The sequence below is a fragment of the Ochotona curzoniae genome, unplaced genomic scaffold, assembly GCF_017591425.1.
Source record: "Ochotona curzoniae isolate NIBS_2020 unplaced genomic scaffold, NIBS_Ocur_1.0 scaffold_4937, whole genome shotgun sequence".
NCBI lineage: Eukaryota > Metazoa > Chordata > Mammalia > Lagomorpha > Ochotonidae > Ochotona > Ochotona curzoniae.
The window spans coordinates 3227774-3251241 of record NW_024467126.1 but is presented as its reverse complement, the minus strand read 5'-3'; the positions used below and the strand labels follow the sequence as shown (position 1 = coordinate 3251241).

The following is a 23468-nucleotide window of genomic DNA, read 5'->3' as shown; positions in this document are numbered from 1 at the left end:
CCAAAGGGCGGAGAACTGCACTGGAACATCTGAGCATCCGAAGCAGTCCAAGTTGGAGCCGCCACGATGGTCCGACTGGCCGATCCTGCACATGAAGGCACTGGCCTCCTCCGTGGGTGCTGTTCGGGTCCTACGCGCCACCTCTGGTAAGCCATGGGAAACCTGGAAGGAGCTCCTGGGCTACTGGCCTCGCATCGCTGTCTCCCTGCCTATAAATCTCCGTTCCAATGCAAATAAGTAAATATTTTTAAAAAAAAATTTATTGGAAAGAGAGAAAGAGAGACAGAGAGGAAGATCTTTTATCTGTTGGTTCATTCCCCAAGCGGCTGCAATGGCCAGAGCTAAGCCAGTCTGAAGCCAGGAGCTTTTTCCAGGTCTCCCACACAGGGCAGCGTCCTGAGGCTCTGGGCCGTCCTCGACTGCTTTCCCAGGCCACAGGCAGGGAGCTGGATGGGGAGTGGAAGAGCCAGGACACAAACTGACACCCACATGGGATCCCAGCATGTGAAAGACGAGGATTTCAGCCACTAGGCTACTGTGCTGGGGCCATAAATAAAATCTTAAAAAAAAAAAAAAGTAACAGTGGCTGAGAGCCTACCAAACAAATCCTTGGCTCTATAGCAACACAGAGGTGACCGAACGATGCACAGAGAGATACATAGATGAAACACAGAAATACTTAAATACACAGACACATAGCTACACAGATGCTGGAGAGATGCAACCGCGTGGGAAATGACAGAGGTGGTGACCACAGAGTATAAGAAATGATACAGTTAAAAAAAAATGTGATAAATACAAGTGTACAATACGTAGATAATAAATGCATGAAAATGAAATGTGAACTCAGATTACGTGGTGGTGGGAGCTGACTCTGATGTGCAGGCACAGCTGCCGTCATGTGGGCACCCCCCAGGGCCCGGGCTGCTCCACTCCCTGCCCAGCTCCTGCCCGCGCGCCTAGGGAAGCAGCAGAGGATGGCCCACACGCTCAGGCACCCTGTGCCCTGTGGGAGACCACCCAGCTCCTGCCACACAGGCCATTCGGGGAGTGAGTCAGCGATGAAAGACCTCTCTCTGTCCCGCCCCTCTCCGCCCGTCACTCTGCCTTTCAAATACATAAAATATTTCTAAAAAAATGTTTGTGGCAGTGTGCTGAATCCAATTAGGATGAGTCCAACAGATGAGGAAAGAATGATGAAGTTAGAAAACGGGCAGAGGATCCGCAGCCAGGGGCTGAGAGCTTGATGAGAAATGCTTTGTACATCCTCCCAGAGCGTTTGTCCGAGCCGTGGTTTGAACGCGTCTCCCAAAGTTCAAGTGCTGGGCGTGTTAGGTCCCAAACTCGTGGGTTGATTATGCTTGGAGTGGGGCCTTTGGCCGGTGGGGAGGGTGAGGAGGTCGTGACAACCTCAGTCTTTACAAAGAGAAGACGCCCCCAAGCTGGCTCCACCTCGCCACCCTGTCCTCTGCCCAGCCCTGGCTGGCACCACGCACCCGGCAGCAGCATGTCCTCAGGTTCCCATGGGATAGCAAAGCAAAATGGACTAAGACACTGCCCCAGCGACTGGTGACTCGTGGGGGAAATGGCACCTGTATCCACCACCAGAACCAAGTCGCCAAGCCTGACGTCCCCCGCTTTGGGGCAAGCAGCCTTGGGGGCCTATTGATAAGGCCACATCACTTCCGGATTTTTTTTGCCATAAATGCTTGTGTTTAATCACAAAGGGACATTAGGGAGTCCAAGTTGTAGCACCTTCGGCAAAACGGGGTCCCAGAAGACGAAGCACGGTTGAGACATGAGAGGTGGTACAGCCACATACAAGGCAGGGCCTTGGAGCCTCAGCTGGGCTGGGGAGGGAGTTAGGTCACTGCCTGCCCATTCTAGACTTTTCCCTGGCTTCCAATGCGTGTTGTAAGAAAGACTGGCTTGGCTGTAGGATACACAGGCACAGCACTTCCAACAAAGCTTCCCATGTGTCAAAAATCAGACAGCCAAGTGGACAGAGGAGAGGGCGTCAGAATACTCCTGGAAACATGTATTTAAAAAACAAAACAAGGGGCCTGGCCTGGTAGCCTAGCAGCTAAAGTCCTCACCTTGTGTGCACTGGGATCCTATATGGCCACTGGTTTGTGTCCTGGCTGCTCCACTTCCCACCCAGCTCCCTGCCTGTGGCCTGGGAAAGTAGTAAAGGATGGCCCAAAGCCTTGGGACCCTGCACCCGTGTGGGAGACCAGAACAAGCTCCTGGCTCCTTGCTTCAGATTGGCTCAGCTCCAGCCAAAGCAACCATTTGAGGAATGAACCGAACCAGTGGATAGAAGATCTTTCTGTCTCTTCTCTCTGTAAATTTGCCTTTCCAATATAAATAAATAATTTCTAAAAAGAGAAATACTGTTCAGCCAGCTGTCTGAGCTTCCTCAAACCAAAGCTGACATCTTGCATGAGCCATCACATGGACAGAAATCAGCCAGAGACCCTCTCAGCCTCCTCTGGGCCAGCTCCTCGAGCCTGGCACCCAGGCTCTGGGATGATGCCCCGTCACTCTGCCTGGCCACGCAGCATCATCCAGAGGAGAGGCAGGCTTCATGGTACAGTGGACTAAGCCTCCACTCGTAGTGCCAGCATCCCACATAGGTGTCGGTTTGAGTCCCAGTGTTCCTCTCGTTATCCACCTTCCAGCTGAAGCACCTGGGAAAGCAGCGGACTATGGCTCACGTGCTTGCGCCCCTGCTCCTGCACGGGAGACCCAGGTGGTGTTACAACCCTGACCATTCAGCCACAACCACTCTGCCTAACGGTAGGAAAGAAGAGATTGCAGTGGAGGAAAACCATCTCGTCTCGGGACTCGGAGACACTGCTCCGGCCCAAGGAGCTCTGAGTCGTGACTCAAGCCAAGAATGATTATGAAACAGAATAAAAAAGCTGACTCCACACCATGCGCATATATGTGCTGTATATCCTGGCCAGAGGAGACCAAGATCAAGTCAGAAGCGGCTAGAAGCTGCACCTGGTGCAGGCCAGGCGGCGGCTGGGAAGTGGCCTGGGCGCCTGCAGCCGGAGGTACCCATGGTGATGGAAGGCCCCGTGGCTCTGTCAGAAGGCACGGTTCTTCTGTCACTAGACAGGCCTGACCGAAGGAACCGAATGCTCTGCTTTCTCATCTGCACCTTGAACCTAGGTCGATCCTAGAACCAGTGCCCGGGACACACCCAAGGAAAAACTTCCAAAATTCACCACTGCCCAAGACGGATCGTGGCACAATGGAAGCTTTCAGTGAGTGGTAGCTAAGTCCAATTCAGTTTTTTTCCATATCCCCCCTTTTTGAGTGTGTAATTTGCATGCAGCAATTTGTCCACAACTCAGATTCATAGGCTAAGAGTTTTCACGGGGCCAGCACTGTGATGTAGGGGGTAAAGCCGCCACCTGCGTAGCCAGCATCCCCTGTGGGTGTTGGCTTGTGTTCTGGCTGCCCTACTCCGCATGCAGCTCCCTGCTAACATGCCTGGGACCCTGGCTCCCTGCCACCCACACAGGACACCTGGATGGAGCGCCCGGATTGGACATGGCCCAGTCCTGGCTGTTGTGGCCATCTGGGGAGTGGGTCAGCTGACGGGAGACCTCTGTCTCTCCCTCTCTCTCTGATTCCAAATAGATACAAGGTTTTCCCAACATACACACCCAGGTAGTCAGCCACCAAAACAGAACCAATCTCATCTCTCCAGGACAGTTGCTCCCCGCCTGCTGGGAGGTTGGTGCCCAGGGCTCTCCTGTTCCAGGACCAGTCAGGGCTCTCCTGTCCCAGGGCCAGTCAGGGCTCTCCTGTCCCAGGACCAGTCAGGGCTCTCCTGTCCCAGGGCCAGTCAGGGCTCTCCTGTCCCAGGACCAGTCAGGGCTCTCCTGTCCCAGGGCCAGTCTGATCGCAGCAGAGCAGTCTGTGCCGTGTGCTTTCGCTCCAGCTCCCCCTGAGGTTGAATATTTATATACAACACTAAAGCTCCATTGACTTGTGTTTGTTTCCAAGGCGGAGAGAGACACAATGAGAGGCTGCACATCTGTAGGATCAGTCCTCACACGCCTGCAACCCCGAGAGAGTCAGGCCAGGCCGGAGTCAGGCTCCCATTGGTCCTGGTCTGCTTGTGTCCCCACAAGTTCATGTCCCCAAAACTTGATCCCCCTCCCCTGTGAATCTGTGTTGATAATGCCAACAGGGGCTCCTTCAGCAGGCCACAGGAATAGATGAGGTCGTGAGGGTGGCTTTGCAAGAGGTAGAGGGACCCAGCCGGCTCACGGGCCACATCTCCGTCGCCGTGGCCATGGACAAAGCAGGATAGCCTTCCCCAGTGCCCGAACTGTGAGCCCTGCAGACTTGGGTTCCTCGGTGTTCCCCTAGGCCAGCACACCTAGGCCAGTCCTCCTTGCCCATGTTTACTTGGAGGTATGAGATAGACGGATCAGGGCTGGATAAGGTGAGGTCTCTCAGGGCGCGGACATGAAAGAGGAAGCGTGGTGCGACCCAAAGGAACGATGCGGCCCCTCACCTCACTAGCGTGCCCCATGGACATGTCCCCCACACGGTCTCCAAGGGCCCGTAGCTGTGCACGTAGCCTAGCTTGTAACAGGGTGCGGAAGACGCGTGGCTGATGGCTCCTGGGAGAGAGCTCTCCCCAACCACACAGTCCTGGAAGGCTGAGCTCACCCTTCTCCAGGGCTACAGGCCACGGCCTCCAGCCAGGGTCCACGGGATGGGCCAGGGGCAGCAGGGACAGTGGCAGGAGCCAGGCTCACTCAAGCCTCTAGAGGAGGGTGCCCCAAGCCACACGCGTTCCTTCCTTCACCTGCCTGCTGCCACACCACTGAACGCCAGGAGGGCCCGTGCATGCATACTAGACTAAGCCTCCACCTGCAGCGCTGGCATCGCATGCGGGCTCTGGCTCAGGTCCCAGCTGTTCCATTTCCCATCGGCTCCCTGCTAATGGCCTGGGAAAGCAGTGAAGGACAGCTCAAGACCTTGGGACCTGCACCCACGTGGGAGACCCAGAAGAAGCTCCTGGCTCCTGGCTTCGGATCGGCTCACTTGGGCTGTTGCCACCATCTGGGAGTGAACCAGCAGACAGAAGAGGCCTCTCTGTAATTCTGCCTTTCAAATAAAAACAAATCTTAATGAAGAGAGAGAGAACTGACAAGGAAAGACACTGGCGTAACTATGAGTCCTGGAAGTTCAAGTCTAAGCGGGGCCCACGGTACGCCCCCCCACCAGAGGGGCCACAGCACGCCCCCTACACCAGAGGGGCCCACGGCACGCCCCCCCCCCAGGGGCCCACGGCCCGCCCCCCACACCAGAGGGGCCCACGGCACGCCCCCCCCACACCAGACGGGCCATAGCACGCCCCCCCAGGGGCCCACGGCCCGCCCCCCCCACACCAGAGGGGCCCACGGCCCGCCCCCCCACACGAGAGGGGCCCAAGGCACGCCCCCCAGAGGAGCCCACGGCACACCCCCCACCAGAGGGGCCCACGGCAGCCCCCCCACCAGAGGGGCCCACGGCACGCCCCCCCACCAGAGGAGTTGGCATGTCCACAGGAAGGGCAACGCCATGAGCCTGAGGTGGGATTTACAGCAACTCCCAGGCCTGCCTTCTGGGGGCCACCTGCCTCCCCACAGCGTTGCCCTGCAGGTCTCACAGGCCTCTGGGGACCCCCAAAGAGGGATGTACACCCCACAATGGCAGGCAACACAAAAGCCACTGTGGGGAGGGCAGGAAGAGGCTCCCCCTGGAACACGAGGGGACAGCGTCTGTGTCCCCGATGTGGTTGTTTTGAGGGATATGACATCTCAAACGGCCAGTGAAGGCTGGAGTGGTCCCATCGAGACTGGCATGGGTCGGAGACAGGAACTGGGGCGCACACAGCAGCAAAGCTGAGAGGGAAACTTCTGGGGGCAGGTCCCGGGATGGGCACCTGCACGTGGTCCAAGGGCCAGTTCACACAGCTGGGGAGCTGCAGAGCAGGGATTGAAATCCCCATGGGCACCTCAGGTGTGACACCTCACCGTGCCAAGACAGTGTCCTTGCCCATCAGAGCGTGGCGCTGGAGGAGCAGGTGCAAGGCGAAGGCGTCACAGGGCTGGGCCTGCCCAGCTGCCTGGAGTTGCCCCTGGAACATCCAAGCATGCCTCCGTGTGTCCCCGCCCCAACAGGTGAGAAGTGACCTTTCTGGGTCTGGAATTCGGGGATTTGCATGACCTGTGGGCCCTCCTGGTAGGCACAGGATTCCAGCAAGCACATGGTGCCAGCAGGGCACTGGGGGAAGCTGGAATGGGAGCAGGGCAGGGTGGTGGCACCAGGCTGGGTAGCTGAGGCCCTGCCAAAGGCTCCGCATCTAGGATGGGCTGGCATGCACCTCCAACGACCAGCTTCCTTTCCCATCGTTCATGCCTTCCCATCCGGCCCCCAAGGTCTCAGCTCCCCTACCCCAGGCCATCCAGAGCCTCTCCAGGTAAATGCCCGCTGTTCCCATCAAGTGGGGGTTGGGCAGGTGCACTGGCCTACCTCTTCCTGTCTCCCTCCTCGTCCCTTGCCAGCTGGCAGTTCAGTTTTCCTCAGGGGTTCCTCCTCCCAGCATCCCTGGGTCAGGACCCCTCCCAGCCCCCTCCCTAGCCACTACTGAGCGACGGACCCGAATGGGGCTGGGGGAGGGGGTCTCAGCTCTCTCCCCTGCGCCCCCACAAGACACAGCCCAGAACCCTGCGCCTGGCACAGGACAGTGTGACCATGACAGGGTACCAAGAGCCCGGGGGGTGGGGTCTGTGTGTCAGTCAAGGGGTCCGCGGGTCCGCACCGCTGGGTTGGGCGGAGTCTAAAGTGCTCCTAATGGGGCTGTTAAGGGCTGCGTGCTTGTGCCTGGGTACCAAGTCCCCGAGCGGTGCCCACGGAGTCAGGTGGTGTTTCCCAGGTGCGCCCACCGGCAGTCTCTGCTGAGATGCCAGCGGAGCCCTGGAACCAAGCCCTGTGGGATCCAAGCAGGAACTGGAGCGATAGAGCCGAGGGAGACAAGGCAGTCGTTTGTGAGCTCCACCTGCCTGGAGGAGGAGGAAGGACGGGCGGCCACAGGCCACCTGCCACGGCGGGGCAGGCTCTGCCACCCCGCATACCCTCATCGGCCGCAGGGGGAGGAGCCAGACCCAACAGGTGAAGGCCTTGGGAGGCGCCCTGCGCTGGAGGAGCCTGCAGCTGCCCCCACCCTGAGATGCACCGTGCCTCAGTTTCCCTCTCTGTGGATCAGGTAACGCTTGTCCTGTTTCCCAGCCAAGGTGGGGGGGGCACCTTCCCCTCTTCCCGTCACGGGTCCCGCGCACCTGCACACCCGGGGCGACCTCCCTTCATCCGACTAAATTCCCCCTCCCTCACTGCCTAGGCGTAACCCGGGCCGCCACTGCTGTCCCCGTCGCACCCTGGGAACTGCAGGCACGGCCCTCTCTCAACTGCTATTTGGGGCTCTTGAGTAGCAGATGGGCAAGATCCGAAAGAATGGGGGCGACGGCCGGCCTCCGGGGCTCCCCGAAAAACGGCCGCGTGCCTGGCTGCCCAGCACGGAGCGCCAAACCTCACCCTCACATGGTGGCCCGGGGCGCTCTCGCGACCCTCTTTCCCCCCATCCCCGTCCCATCCCAAAGCCAAGGCGGCCCGCTCAGACCGCCGAGGGTGCGCCCCCACCCCCCACACGCCCCGGCGACACCCAGCCCCACAACAAAGAAAACTCCCTTCCCGAGGCCTCCACCCCCGGCGCGAGCGGGACGCGCGTCCCTCGCCTCCCCCACAGCTCGGGGAGCTGTCCCTGGTAGGTGCAGGTGTCGCCGGGGGCCCGGGCGTGAGGGGCGGCCGGCCGGGGCCCCGCAGCGCCGCCGCCTCGGCCGCCTCAGCCGCCCCGGCCGCCTCAGCCCCGGCCGAGCCTAGGTGGCGCCCGCGGGACGCCAAGCGGCGCCGCCTCCAGCCGCGATTTAAAGGGCAGCGAAGGGCGGAGGGATCCCGGCCCGTCGCCGTCCCGGCCGCGATCCCTCCGCCGCCAGCTGAAGCGACGGCAACGCCGCGGCCCCGTCCTCGCCTTCCCCCCCACGCCCCGAAAAAAACAAAACAAAAGCCGCTTGTCCCTGCGCCGCCCGGAGCGCCCGGTGCGGGGCCCGTCGGCGGGGCCGCGGCCCGTGGGCGCCGCTGCGGGCGGCGGCGTGCGCGGCGGCCGCGGCGTGGTGTCCCTCCGCCGTCGGGTGTCCGCGCGCACTCCTTTTCGTATCCTTCCACCGAGCCCGGGCGGCGTCCGGGCGGCTCACCGGGGGCGGCGACGCGTGTGCGGGGCGGCCGGCGGGGCTGCGGGGGGCGGGGGGCCCGGCGGGGAGGACGCCGCGGACAGCGGACGAGGCGCGGCGCGGCGCGGGCGGCCCCCGGAGCGGCGCGGCCCGAGAGCTCGGCGACGCCGCGGCCGCGCGCCGGCGGCCGAGGAGGTGAGGGCTGGGGCGGGCGGGCGGCGGGCGGCGGGGCGGGGGCGCCCGAGAGCCGCGGCCGGGGCGGGGGCCGGGCCCGCCGGGATGGGGGCGCGGGTCGGGGGGCGCCGGCGGCCTGGCGGGGGCGGGGGCCGCGGTGGCGGCTGGGACTTCTTTCCCCCCCCCCCGGCAGCGGATGGAACGGGCGGTACTGCGGCCTGCGCCGCCATCTTGGACTGTACTCTGCTTTTTTTTTCCCTTCCCTTGTGGAAAAAAATTTTTTTTTTTTTTTTTGGGTGTGTGATTAATCTTGTGGAGGGGGCGGGGGGCGCGGGAGAGCGCGGCCCGGCGGCTGCTGCCCGCCCGCCCGCCCGCCGGCCTCCCTGCCCCCGGCAGCCTCGCAGCGGCCGGACAGCGTCCCGAGGAGCGGCCGGGCGGCCGGGCGGTGAGTCGGGCCGGCCTTGCAGTGGTGGCCGCGGCCGGAAGGGAGCGGTAGCGGCCGGCGGGGCGAGCGGGCGGGCCGGGCCGCACGAGGGGAGCCAGCCCCGCCGCTCGCGATTGGGGGACTCTGTTTTCCCCGTTCGCCAATGGGCAGCCGTGCGCCGGCTCGGCCAATGCGCGGCGGCGGGCGCGCTGCACCGGGCGCCGTCGGGGTCGGGGCGCGAGCCTCGCTGCCCGCCGGCCCCGCGTGCCCCGGGGGGCGCCCGCCGCCGGGCCGGGGGGCGGGACGGCGTGGCCGAGAGTGGGCTCTCGTGTCCCCGCGTCCCCCGGCTGTCGGCCCCGCAGTGTGTGCTGAAGCGACGCGGGCTGCTGACAGGTGATGTGCACCTGTTGGGGCGGCCGCCGGGGCACAGCGTGGGCCGTGCCCGTCGGGGCTCCGCGGCTCGGGCAGCGCTCCGGGTGCCCGGTGCGTCGGGCCGCCGGCGGGTGCGCCGGGTGGGGGGAGTGATGGGCAGACCTGTCGGGAGTGTTGGTCCCACGCTGTCCAGCGTGCAGCGTGTGCCCGCCCGTCCTGGTGTGGCTCTCCAGCGTCGCTGTTGAAACTCGAGTGGAGAGTGAAAGAACTAGCCCGCGGCCCCTCGGAGGAGAGCTGGCTTGGTGCGGGCGCAGGCTCTGAGCCCGCCTTCTCACGCTGTCCTGCCCGTGCGGGTGCCGCGCGTGTGCGAGTTCTGCCCTGGCTCCCGGAGCTCGGCGATGGCATCTGAGTTGCCTTTCTGTGGCTGCCCACTGCGGGTTGTAGGGCGGGAGTGTGTGGCCAGGGTGGTGTGACAGAGTGGTGGCGCGGCGTCTGTCCCGTAGGTCGCTGGTCGCACCTTCCGTGAGCTGCACCTTGTTCTCCAGAAGGCCGCCCGTGTGAGCCCGGCGCCGTGGCCAGCAGCCCCATGCACGCGTGGCTGCCCTGGTCTGCGGCGGCCGAGGCACAGGTGTGCGGAGCAGGGCGAGCCAGGCTGCCCTTGGGCTGGCGGGGTCAGCTGCAGAAATCAGTGTTACTGCCGAGGTGTAACTTTATTGTCCTGGGTTTTGGGTTTTTGTTTTTTACTTGTTGGGAAAAGTTACTGGTTTGGGGAGCTAGCTTGGTGTAGAGTGGCTGTAATTGCTGCATGAACCACACGAGTATTCTGAGTGTGTGACTAGCCAGTGAGTGTGAAGTTGCATTGGCACACTCAGCAGGAAGGCGGTCTTGTACACAAATTCTCCCTTGGGCCACGTTGATCGTTGATCGTGACGGTGCGGGGCTCTGGAGCGCAGAGGCCGCCGCGCAGTGCCGGCTCAGCCCGGCCGTGTTGGGGTCTCATGCGGGCACTGCTTTCCGGTCACCGTGCTGTCGTGGCTGGACTGTTCGCTGTTGAGGTCGGAGCCAGGAGCCAGTTCCCTCCTGTATCGGCTGTCCTCCTCTCTCCCGGCTGGAAACCCTTGGTTGACTAGGTCTCTTCTGCCGCTTCCCCTCTGGGTGCCAGAAGGCCCAGCCGGCCTGGTCCCCACTGTCCACGGCTGGGCAGCTGGGTCCCTGTCCAGCGCAGGCAGTGCTGCCCGCTGTGTGTCCCCGTGGTACCACACACAGGGTCAGCTCTCGGGGACCACGTGTTGGTCTCCCAGCCACTTCTGGTCCTAAGTCATTTTTCGCCTTTTGACCACACTGTTTTCTCACATCTTAGAACTCTTTAAATGCTATTTTGGCATCTGATTGACGTAACCAGTTCATCTGAATGAATCCTGTAGTTTTGTCACTCCCTTAAATGGGCTTAAGTTAATGGGAGGTGGGGCACAGTGGGCTGGGTATATCCTTGGACTCAGAAGCTTGCCTCCTGTGTTCCTGTTGGGTCTCCACAGCGTGTTAGGTTTGGAGTTCACTGCGTGGCTCGTGGGAAGCCCCGTCTGGGGGCAAGCATTGCAGTGGGCTACAGCTCCCAGTTTACACACGGGGCTCTAGGCGGTGACAGGCCCAGCTGTCATTCTCAGCCTTAACCTTCTGCCTGGCAGAGAGGTGGAGCTGCCGAGTCCTTAGTCTGCAGGGTGCAGGCAGGGTGGGGGCAGCTGCCTGCTGCGAGTCTGCTGTGCTGACCCTGTGCCCTCCGTGCCTCCCGGCTGCTGCCCTCACCTCTCCGCCCGCTTCCCTGGGTGGGGCTCTGCTGCGAGTCTGTGCTGTGCTGACCCTGTGCCCTCCGTGCCACCCGGCTGCTGCCCTCACCTCTCCGCCCGCTTCCCTGGGTGGGGCTCTCGGGCGCCCTCTGGTGCTCCCTGGACGCAGGCCGCTTTCCAGCACCATGAACAGTGCCCGCTGGTTGCGAGGAGCTGCTGAATCCAGGGTGAATCCAGGGTGCCGTGGCCTACAGGTTGTGTCATCTTGTCCGACTCACATGGCAAGGCTGGGGTGTCGCTGTGTTTCCTGAGCTCTGGGGGTGTGTTTGGTTTCAAGAGAAGGTTTGTTGTGCATCCTGTGGGGAAGCACGGGGTTTGCAGGAAGCCAGCCTGCTCTTGGCAAGAGGGAGCATCTGGGGGGCCAGTGGAGGAGTCTGAGCTGTGGAAGTTGGGGGGACCTCCTTGTTTCCCCCCTCAAAGAACTGAACAGACCTCAGTGCTAGTCCTGGCAAGCTCCCGCGGCGTGCCCATGGCCGGTCACAGGGCAGCAGTGTGCACGGGCAGCAGTGGGCCTTTGTTCATTTTCCCTGGTCACCTGGCCCATCTCTTACCGCAGGACACTGCTGGCGTGCTGCTGGGCTCCCTTAGCGTGTCTCGGCGGAATGGCTGCCTCCCCACCTGTGTGTCTCCCCAGCCCACGTTGCGTTCAGAGCTCTGAGCTCAGGAGCTGCGTGTTTCGTCCTGTTGTTCTTCAGCTTTGGGTCAGTCTGTTTGAGTGAGAGCTGCATTGCTTAGATGGATGTGACGCTGCATCTGCGGTCTCTGTCCCCACTTCCTAAGACTGTTCTTTTTTTTTTTTTTTTTTTTTTTTTTTTTTTTAAAGATTTATTTTTATTATTTTTTCATTGGAAAGGCAGATATACAGAGAGGAGAGACAGAGAGGAAGATCTTCCGTCCGATGATTCACTCCCCAAGTGAGCGCAACGGGCCGATACTATGCCGATCCGAAGCCAGGAGCCTCTTCCGGGTCTCCCACGCGGGTGCAGGTTCCCAAAGCTTTGGGCCGTCCTCTGCTGCTTTCCCAGGCCACAGGCAGGGAGCTGGAAGGGAAGCGGGGCTGCCGGGATTAGAACCGGCGCCCATATGGGATCCCGGGCGGCAAGGTGAGGACCTTTAACCACTTGCGCCACCGCGCCGGGCCCCGACTGTTCTTGTCTATGTGCTGGGGCGACAGCAGCATGGCACGTGTGCTGCCGGATGTCCATGCAGACTCCTGCCCGTCTCTGGTCACGGCGAGGCAGCACTGGGCTTGGACAGCAGCTGGCACTGTGGTGCCCAGGCGGGGTGCTGCCTTGGCAGACTCGTCCGTCCCCCACAGCGGTGCCCGTGTCTCCCTCCTGTCTTTTTCTTTGCTTCTCCGTCCCCTGCCTTTCCTCCTTTCATGTAAAGGCCCAGGGAGGAGGCGGAACGCCGTCATGGTTCAGGTATTGATGGAGACCCATCTTGTCTGAGCAGGTGGGCTGTCTTCCTGGGTTTTCAAGATCTCAGAGTTTCATCGGGTGGGTCTCCTGCCAGCCCCGGTTCTCTCCTGACGCCCCGCGCCCCCTTAGGGCCATCCAGCTTCCTCCGACTCACTTCACGGTGGCCTTGCTGTCTGGTCTGACCCTCCCTCCCCACTCCCTCTCGTGGGACGGTTCGCTGCCTCTCCCGCTCTGACCGCGTTACTGTCAAGGCTTGCCTGGTCTCCAGCCGCCAGTCTTCCCCTCACAACTGAGGACATTTTCCAGCCTATTTTATTTACAGCTTAAAGTGTAAAAAAGCAGGGTGTGAGAACTAAATGACAGATGAGTACAGAAGGCACTAAGTTGTTTGTTGGTTTAAGATGATGAGGGTGTTCTGGTCGTATCTGGCCGAGAGAAGCATTTGATCTGTTCCTGCCAAGGGGGCTGGGGGGGCGGGGGGGGCTGGAGATGCAGCAGACGTGTGGCAGACCAGGTGTTTTTTGTTTTTTTAAGATTCATTTTCTTAATTTGAAAGAGTTCTGATGAGGGAGAGACAGGGAGAGGAGGTCTTTGCTGTGTGGGGTCGCCCTCCAGACGGCCGCAGCAGCCGGGGCAGCAAGGGTGAAGACAGGAGCCTGGAGAGGCCCCAGCACCGGGCTGGCTTCCTCTGCTTCCCCGGGCATATTGACAGGGACCTAGATCCAAAATGAAGCAGCCAGGACTCAGACCGGCCCCCTTGCGGGGTGCCGCCACTGCAGGTGGCAGCTTTCTGTGCTGCGCCACAGTGCCAGCCCGCACTGCCGGGCTGATGATTCCGTGTGACCTGCTGCTGCTGGTGCACAGCCCCAAATGGCCCGCAGCAGAGGGCAGAATCCCCGCAGCTGGCTCAGGTGGGCAGCATGGCAGTTAGCACCCCACAGCCGGTTGCCTGGGGTCCCTGTCTGGTCTCTGCTGGCATTTCAGCTTCCTGCTGGGCCGGCTCCCTACCACCACAGGAGGCATGGAGTGAGTTCCTGGCTCTCAGCCCCAGCCTGACCTGGGAGCTGGAGGAGTACACCCCTAGGTCTCCTTCCTGCCTCAAGTGAATATCCATGGAAAAGAGAGCTAAAAGGCTTTGTGTGTGTGTGTGTGTGTGTTTGTTTTTTGAAAAAACATTGCCCTGTCAGCAAGCCCCTTGCCTCTGCAGGTTGGTGTGAGGTGTGGTGTGGTTTGGTTTTTTTTGCCAGAAGTCACCTTCTTTCAGGGCAGGAGGAAAAGCTCTGGGGTCACTGACCCTCTTGGCCTTCCCGTTTTCTTTTCCGCGGATGGTACTATTCTTTGCCCCTTGTGGAGTTACAGGACTGAAAGGGACCTTTCCACATGGCAAGGGCCTCCTTCCTTTGCTTTAGTCACTTGGATAAAGGAGGCAGACCTTCGTTCGTTTACAAATAAGGTGTTAGGGAGGTCAGGTGGTGAGTGCAGGGCGGCTGCTGCAGAGCCCTGGGGCAGCCGAAGGGCCTGGGGCCTTGGCTCGGGGCCACATCGTTAGCAGATGTGGGCTTGAAGATCCGGACTTAGAGCCTGGTACAATGGCTCCAATGGTTAATCCTCTCCTAGCAAGCGCCTGGATCTCATGTGAGTCCTGGTTCCTGTCCTGGCTGCTCCACTTCCCACCCAGCTCCCTGTTCGCGGCCTGGGAAAGCAGTCGAGGACGGCCCAAAGGCTTTGGGACCCTGCACCTGCGTGGGAGACCCAGAAGAGCTTTGGGACCCTGCACCTGCGTGGGAGACCCGGGGGAGCTCCTGGCTCCTGCTGACTGAGCTCTAGCCGTTACGCCCATTTGGAGAGAAAACCAGCAGATGGAAGCTCCTCCCTACCTCTCATCTCTCTGTTTTTCCAATAGAAAGAAAGAAATTGAGAAAAAGACCCCGACCTAGGCTCAGCCCCATGAAGTCTCCCCTTGCCGTGGCACAGGGACATCACCCAGGTGGGCTGTGTCGGTGGCATCTGCTCCTAGACGGCTGCAGGGTCACCGGGCAGCCCTGTGGGCTTGCACACTGTGGGGCGGCGTGTGCACAAGTATGCAGTAGGTTGCTTTGGTTGCAGTTGGGGGAGGGTGTGACTTTTTGTGGAATTTTCCTCAGCTGTATCAGCTAGACCTTTGTGAATGTCTGCAGACTTATATGCTTTTATATAAAATCCATTATTTTCATGTATATATATATATATATATAATAAACCATAAGGCAGTGTTTTCTGTAATGAGCAATTTCCTTAGTGCAATGGATGAGGAGTTACATGTGTGACTGACAGGCCAGGTTTCTTTGCAGCATCCATGTGGTTCTGTATCTGTGCATGCCTGCATTTAAAATGGGAGAGCCCTTGCTGGTTTATTTTTTAGTTTTTTATTTTCTGCTTACTATTGTTTATGTAGCTGAGAGGGATGAGTGCCTCTTTGGCCTTTCAGTAGGGTGGGGGAGGGTCAGCCACAGCGCGAGGGAGGAGGGGCAGGTGTCTGTTGGGGAGAAGGGGCGAAGACGCTGCTGTCCGGCTGTGTGAGCACGCAGGGATGGAGGACAGCCAGCACATGACGCCTTAGAGACCCAGCGAAGGGATGAGTGTTCCAGGGCGTTACTTGACTGATTTTGATAGTTCTGAGAAGTTGTTGCTTTGTTGCTGTAAGCTTCAGAAAATCCTTTCCAGAATCTGTTGGCTGACCATGTCTACGTGAGTGCGTCTGCAGACCCAGGAACTGGCTGCAGAGCTCGGCCAGAACTGTCCAGTGTTCTGCTCTCCATCTTCTGATGAGGCACTTGGCGCCTCCTGCTGGCCTAGAGATCCCTTGTGTGTGTCTGGACATGTCAGTGCACAGGAATATCTTGTTTGCAAAGGAGACATAGCAAGCTAAGCTACCGCCTGCAACAGCAGCGTCCCGCGTGTGAGCTGGTTCGAGTTTTAGCTGCTCCGCTCCTGATGCAGCTCCCTGCTGATGATAGCCTGGGAAAGAAAGCAGAGATGGTCCAGATGCTTTGGACCCTGCTGCCCATGTGGGAGACCTGCAAGAAGCTCCTGGCTCCTCCCAGCGGGCAGCCTTCCAGGGGGTGAAGTAGCCACAGGAAGCTCTGTCTGGTTCTGTGTAACCCTGGTTTTCAGATAAGCAAGTCCTGGCGGCAGAAACCTCTGAAGTATTTCTGGGCCCTGACAGCTGAGGAGCCCGTCTGCCTCAGCTTTTTGTGGTCCCTGTGTTGATTTCCTGTGGCTGCGGGAGGAGTTGCTACCCCTCCGTGTTTGCAAAAAATGGGCAAGTATTCTCTCCTAGGGCCTAGAAGCAGCAGTTCCTGCTGGGTCACAGTCAAGGTGTTGGCACAGCCTTGTTGTAGGAGAGAATCCGTTCCTGGCCTGTGGCCACATCATGCCAGTCTTTCCTTCCCTCCCTCTGAGGCACGCAGGTTCCCATGGCCTGTCTTTGGAAAAGGCTTCTGGTGGATAAGCCAGAATGGTCTCACCTCCGAGTCCCTACTGATCCCTAATGACACCTGCAGAGCGTGTTGCCCACGAGTGGTGTGCATATTGCCCAGCGATTTGGAGCCTGCTAGTTAGCTGCCAAGAGAGCCATCGGCTCAGCAGACTCAGCTTGGTGGGCAGTGGTCATTTCTGTTGCTGGTGGGTGCAGGGGCATGCTGGCCCCAGGCGTCTGCCTTGGCTGCCTGAGGGAGACGCTGCAGCGGGTGGGTGCTGGGGCAGGCTGCTGAGTTGGCCAAGCTGGGCACTTCTGTGCTTGATGCTTTAAACGCGGGTAGGGTCGCAGATGGGCCGGGAGCACTTGGCCTTTGCAGTAGCTTTGCATGGGCAGAGACCTAACCTTTGGCGTGCAGTCCATGAGCCGAGTTCCCTGGTCAGCCTTGGGATGCATGTGACGGCTCCAGGCTCGGGTGACGCGCTGTCGCCCTCGCCCTGCTTACGACTCCCAGAGGGAAGAATCGCCAAGGCTTTTCTCCTCTCCTGGCTCTGGCTGAACCACCACGCCGAGTTACGTGGCTTCTGCAGCAAGATTGCAGGTCTGGCAACAGCTGCAGGGGCCAGCGTGAGCTACAGGTGTGGACATCAATCCACGGTGATGTTCTCACGGGTCAGTGGGGTGGTAGTTACCCTGGCCGATGTTCTCATGTCCGCCTGGAGTTGCTGTTGTAGAAATCCAAGGGGTTCCGGGATCTGTTGGTTACAGATGGATTTGGAATTCTTTGATACGTTGCAGAATCCTTTAGGACTTTCAGGTTTTGAGGAAAGAACCTGTCGGGCTTGTGGCATCTAGGTTAAGCTGCTGCCTGCAGTGCCAGCTTCCAGTATGGCTGCCCTGCTTACATTCCAACTCCCTGCTGATGAGCTGGGGAAAGCAGCAGCACATGACCAAGCGCTTGGGAGACACGGGATGCATGGACCCTGCGTCCACGTGGGAGACGCGGGATGTGTCTGGTTTCAGCCTTGGCTGTGGTGGTTATCCAGGGAGTGAACTATCAGATGACAAGTTCATCTCTGTTTCCCTCCATTTCATCCCTCCGCTCCCTCCCCCCCCCATCTTTCTTTCTCGCTGTACAATGTTCTCGAATGAATGAATAAATGTTTTGGAAGAAGGAGGGAGCGTGGTGGGCAGGCATTGTGTTGCAGTGGTGCCTGGCTCAGGTCACGGATGTGCTGTTTCCACTGCAGCTTCCTGCCAACATGCTGACACCCCATTCTGACAGCAGATGGGGCCACGCTCCAGGTCCTCAATGGAGTTCCTGGCTCCTCTTCAACTGCTGGGGGAATCTGAGGGGCAAACCAGCTGAAGTTGTCTTTTTCCTTCTCTTTGTCACTGTCTTTCAAATAGAGAGGTCTGAAGCTAGGAGTGGGAGTGTGGTGCGGTGCGTGGGCCTGACCTGCACCCCAGGATGTACGGTGCTCCTTGCGGGGGTCGTTGTGACCAAGTGAGCAGGAGACATTAGTGGTGGCACAAAGGAGGTGCAGCTGGGCTGGGCGATGTGGGGTGCAAGGGGTGTCAAGCACAGAGCAGGGGCTTCAAAGACCCAGCACCTTTCCTGTAAAATGACTCTGCCTTTAAAACATTCCTCTGTAATGCAGAGTTCACGTCCCAGATGCTGGGGGCTGGCCAGGCGAGGCCAGGGGCCCAGGTCCCCGGGGCTGGATCCGTTGGCAGGCTGCCACAGGAGAGCAAGGCCCAAAGCTCAGTTCCCCACCGTGGAGTGGGCCTCCCAAGCCGCATCATGACCATCGCACCGAACGCCTATCCTGTAGAATTCTCGGGATATGAGTAATTTCCCCTTTAATTGCATTTAAAGATTTCTTTATCTGTTTGAAATACGAAGTCGTTGGTGGGGGGCGAGTAGTGAGAAGACGTTGTCCATCCACTGGTTCACACCCAGATGGCCACACGGCGGGCTAGCCCAGGCCAGCCTCGGGGCACAGCTCGGGCTGCCTCCCACGAGGTAGCAGAGGCCAGGCAGAGGAGCACTGGGACTCACACGAGCACTCGTGGACGCCTGCAGTGTCTCCGGTGGCCGGCCCTAGTTACAGTCTGCATTTCAGCATCTTTCCAGTGCTCTATGCTGGTGCACACGTCCTCCCCCTTTTTGGAATTGTTCATTTTCTTATACTTGAAAGGCAGAGAGATTTTCCATCAGCTGGTTCCTTCCCCAGATGCCCACAAAGGCCAGGGCCAGGAGCTCAGAACTGCACCCACATGTCCCGCCTGGGTGGCCGGGTCCATGCAGGGTCTGGGCCTTGAAGCAGCACTCTGCCTCGGGGCGCAGGTCCCACTCGCCGTGTCCCGACATTATTTCTGTTTCATTCTAGACTCTGCAGTGAACTGCCTTTCCCACCTGTTGACCCACTGAGGCAGTGGGAACTGTGAGTCTTACTCCTGTTTCCTTGGAGGTTGATAAAGCTCTCAGAAGTGGTGCTGTCCGGGCTGGGGCCAGGAGTGTGTTCCCGGAGCCAGCCAGGGGAGGCTCCCTTCCTTCCTTTGTCACCTTTCTAGTATGGGAAACATTTAAGAATGAGTTAGCATCAGTGTAGCAAATTGGAAAGGTGCTAAAGTGAGGATTGTAATTCAGAGGGAGATTGCGAATGCCCGGAAGCCAAGGGCAAGGCTGGCACACAGTGCCCTCTGAGATCCCAGCCTGTCAGACTCCAGTGAGCTGTGCTGCTTGGATCCAGAGTTAACTCCTCTGTTGCTTGAGAGGCAGTGAGACAGGAAGCTCTTCCATCCTATGGTTGCCTTCCCGAATGGTCAGATCCCGGACTCCGTGCAGGTCTCCCACAGGAGCGAAGGGCCCAAGTGCTGCTCTCCCAGGCTCCTTAGCAAGGAGTGAGGTCAGATCGGAGCAGCTGGCACGTGAGCTGGCATTGCGGAGTGGGAGGCCAGTGCTGCCAGCAGTGTCGTAACCTCTGTCACCACAGTGCCGGCCCTGCCATCTATTTCCTGAGCAAAGCCACATGTCATTTCTGTGCAGAGGTCGTGGGTCATGGTGGCCCTGGGCCTCAGCGGCCTCGACACAGGGTGGTCGTTCCCGCGGGCTCTGTGCTGCTGCCTCCTCCATCCTGAGACCCACCTCAGCCATGTTCGTTCCAGATGGTTTAATATGGCCTGTGTCCCATTTAGGACCTGTCCTGCAGGCTCTGGGCCATGTCAGCTCCTCCAGGACTCACCCTAGCCCTCTGTTTGGAGCACGTGTTAAGAGTCCTGTCTGCTCACACCCACGGTCAGCCTGTACGCAGGCCCTGTTGTCCACCAAAGCCTGCCAGTGCTGCAGCGGGCTGCTGCTTCTCTTCTGGTCATTGCAGTCTCTTAGCTGATCTTGTCCCCGCTGCTCGCTGCGCACATCCTGCAGCGGCTGGGAGCTTGGGTCAGTCTCCACACGCGGCAGGAACACGGTTACTTGAACTGACGCCACTGCTTCCCAGGGAATGCACTGGTAAGAAGCTGAAGACAGGAGCCAGTGCTGGGAATTGAACCTAGGCACTGCGTTACATGGGGGCCAGGAGCCTTTTTCACCGTTGCAAAAACCGTAAAATATTTTGGGACTAGGTTATGGTTAGATATGTTAGTTCTGTTGTTATATCACTTAGTAGAGTAAGAATGAGACGTATGTTTTGAAAAGGTCAGAGGAAAAGATTTTGAATGTTTCACCACAAAGAAATGGTGTTTGAGGGATAGATGTGCTGGCTTTGGTTTGAGTGTTACGTATGTATGCAAGTGTGCAAACACCAGACGGCTCCCCACCAACACGCAGCGTGTGTGTGTGTGTGTGTGTGTGTGTGTGTGTGTGTGTGTGTGTGTTGGCTTAAAGCAGTCGTTAAATTTAGATTACCTTCCCAGTGTGTGGATGAGGCACATGTGGAAACAAGTCAGTTTGGTGGTTGACTGGTCTCGTCTCCAACATCTGTCATTGTGCATGTTCAGGTGTGCCTGCGTCAGCGTGTGGCTGAGGGCCCCGAGCCTGTGAGCACAGGAGCGCGGAGCTTGTTGGGCTCTGGGCTGTGGGCGCGTCCAGCGGCTCTCCGATACAGACCCGCCGGGAAGCCAGAACAGAGCAAACCTTGTGCTTGCTGATGCTGCCTAGGAGGGGCCGGTATTTCAAATTTTTTTCTGCCAATTTTTAGGTAAAATTGAGGTGGTTTTTGCTTCTAATTATAGTCAGTGGCTAATTATTTGGCTTGGATTTTGTCCACTAAGCCAGGCTCGTGGGAGCATTTCCCTGTGGCTCATCTGTGTCTATGCAGGGACACTGCTCCCTTCCTCCTGGAGCCACATGGCCTCCAGGTTTTGCAGTGCGCCCTGCGCCTTCAGGTTCTGTTCCCCACTCTCCCTTACAGTACTGACTGGCAGCTGGTGGCTGCCTCATCACCACCGCGACTAGGCTGTGCCACCCTCTGGTGTGCATGGAAACCAGGTCTGTGATGAGCTTGGCTGAGCTAGGTCACCCTTTGGTTTGCCTGAAAGATGGGGCTCAGGGTAGGACTGACCAAGCAGGTGCATCCACCAGTATGCATTGGCTGGTACCCACAGAATCAAATCTGACGTCACCCCGGGGGGTCACTGGGTGCAAGCCCTGGCCACGGGAGTTCACCGAGGACTGCGTGTGTCTGGGCTGGCCTCCAGATACGTGCCGACGCCTGCGCAGTGGACAGCATGCCCAGCTGCGCGTGGCGACATGACAGCCTGGCCCTAACCGTCTAGGCCAGCAGTGGGCGTCCATGTCTTATCAGAGGCTGGGAAGCAGAACAGGTTGGACAGTTCTGGCCCAGCTTCACAGCCTGTTCCGGGGCTGCAGACGCGCTGAGGTGGACTTGGTCAGCCTGTTGACCTTGAGCAACAGAGTTGACGATGTCTCAGATTCTGTCAAAAGCACTCAAGTAACATGCTTGGAACTCTGTTCCCCACATTGGGGTCTCTGCAGCATCATCAAAGAACTGTCCCCCATTCTGGTGCTGATGCAGCTTAACAGCAAGGAGCGGCATTCTACCCTACCCCCACTCTGGAGGAAAATATAAGCGAGGGCCCAGTGCGGTAACCTAGCTGCTATAATCCTCCCAATAGGACGTAGGGGCGCTGGTTTGTGTCCCGGCAGCCCCGCTTCCTATCCGGCTCCCTGCTTGAGGCCTGGGAAAGCAGTCGAGGACAGCCCAAAGCCTTGAGACCTGCACCAGGAAGACGCTCCTGGCTCCTGGCTTCGGATCAGCGCAGCACCGGCCATTGTGGCCACTTACAGAGTGAATCTTTGGATGGAAGATCTTCCTCTCTGTCTTCCTCTCTGTATGTCTGACTTTCCAACAAAAATAAGTAATAAATCTTAAAAAAAAAAAAATATATATATATAGGAGAAAAAAAAGTGGGAACATTTGTCCGCCTTTCCAATAAAAATAAAAAATCTTTTTAAAAAAATTTCTGCGCTCCTAAGGACAGAACAAGTGATGACCTGGTAATTAATATAAATAGCCCTAAAATATTGTCAGTGTTATCAGAGCTGTTTTTCCAGAAACTTCTCTGCATTTACATTAGGTCTTGCTTTAATAAGAGAGTCGGAGCATCTGCTGCACCTATGAGGTGTGCTGGTGGTAGGCAGCCTTTCTGTGTCTCTGAGGCGCCTTCCAGGCCAGCGGGGGGTTTGGCCACGTGTCGTTGGGATTGTGTATGAGCTACAGTGAACCTGTCTTCAGCAAGGCGATTGTCAACTTTGCCCGACTCGGGATGGGCTGGGGAGTCTACCTCCTGCGCCGTGACGGTGAGCTGGGTGAAGACACGCACAGGGCAGCAGCTGTTAACACTGCCGCTTGCATGGCCTTGGCGGTCTCACTAGGACACGGTGGCTGGCCCTAGATTGACTGCTTTTTGCCCCTTAAAGAGGAAAGGGGGGGCCCGGCGCGGTGGCGCAAGTGGTTAAGGTCCTCGCCTTGCACGCCCGGGATCCCATATGGGCGCTGGTTCTAATCCCAGCGGCCCCGCTTCCCTTCCAGCTCCCTGCCTGTGGCCTGGGAAAGCAGTCGAGGACGGCCCAAAGCTTTGGGACCCTACACCTGTGTGGGAGATCCAGAAGAGGCTCCTGGCTTCGGATCGGCATAGTATCGGCCCGTTGCGCTCACTTGGGGAGTGAATCATCGGACGGAGGATCTTCCTCTCTGTCTCTCCTCTCTGTATATCCGCCTTTCCAATGAAAAAATAATAAAAATAAATCTTTAAAAAAAAAAAAAAAAGAGGAAAGGGGATTCATCTCCAAGGCAGAAAGACGGCAGTGGAGTTGCCACCTGCTGGTTCCGCTCCGCAGGCGGCCACAGTGACCATTGGGGCATTTAAGTCCACAGCAGAATTTTCACTCAGGAGATGGAAAATCAGAAGCTGGTACAAAGTGTAGCTCCCCCCGTGACACTCCCTCCCACGGGAGCACTGCTCCACCCTCCTGGTCCGGGCCGGCTCCCGGCTGAGGTGTGGAGCCCCTGCCCGCTCTGAGGCTCCAGTTGGACCTCAGCTTGGCCAGACCCTGCTTATCTGCAGCCATTTGCAAGATTTGTGTCCCTCTCGATCACAAAGTAAATTAAAGAAAAGGTAAGTGTCATTGTGAAAGTCTTAACTTGAAGAAGAGCTGAGGAAAGTGAAAACTGAAGCTCTGCATTTGTGTTGGCTGTCAGGGCGTGTCCGAGTCTGTATTTCCTGCGAGTACAGGAAGGGGTTGTTGTTTGTGTTCGTCAGTCTGTGAAAAGTTGAGGATGTGAACCCTTGGCCGGTCCACCCGAGGGCTTGCCACAGCACCTGCTCGTGCGTGCTCAGACTCAGCTGATGTGGGGACGTTTCTCTTGCTTTCTAGATTTTTTTTTTTAAGACTTATTTATATTTATTGCAAAGTCAGATATGCAGAGGAAGATCTTCCATCCATTGGTTCACTCGCAAGTGACTGCAATGGCCGGTGCTGTGCTGATCCGAAGCCAGGAGCCAGGAACTTCTTCCGGGTCTCCCACGCAGGTGCAGGGTCCCAAGGCTTTGGGCCGTCCTTGGCTGCTTTCCCAGGCCACAGGCAGGGAGCTGGGTGGAAAGTGGGGCTGCCGGGATTAGAACTGATGCCCATATGGGATCCCAGCGTGTGCAAGATGAGGACTTTAGCCACTAGGCCACACCCCCGGGCCCTCTCTTCCTTTCCTTTCCCTTTTCCTTTCCTTTTCTTTCCTTTTTCTCAGAGAAGTTTTATTTGCCAAGGGACCAGGTGAGTGGGGAGAGGAGGGAAGGGGGCAGCACCTCCCGAGAGAAGCCGGGAGTGCTCTGGAGCCACCCCGTTTCATCTGCAGGTTGAACAAGTGACGCCGGTGAGCCTGAAGTCCGGTTAGCTCTGCAGCCTCCCTGTGTGCCTTAGCTTGTGAGGCACCCGCTCGCTGCCATAGGTGTACA

General features: G+C 58.6%; 1 protein-coding gene across 2 annotated transcripts in view; it reads left to right on the top strand.

The window, feature by feature from the left end:
- The first annotated feature begins 8443 nt into the window (after nucleotides 1–8443).
- The window catches only part of KMT5B (lysine methyltransferase 5B), a 62346-nt gene continuing 47321 nt past the window's right edge, over nucleotides 8444–23468 (top strand). The window contains exon 1 of one of the 2 annotated variants that reach the window (XM_040971074.1): nucleotides 8444–8495. The gene's annotated coding sequence lies outside the window, so the exon portion shown is untranslated. The remainder of the gene's footprint in view (nucleotides 8496–23468) is intronic. The other variant, XM_040971075.1, reaches the window with a different exon arrangement.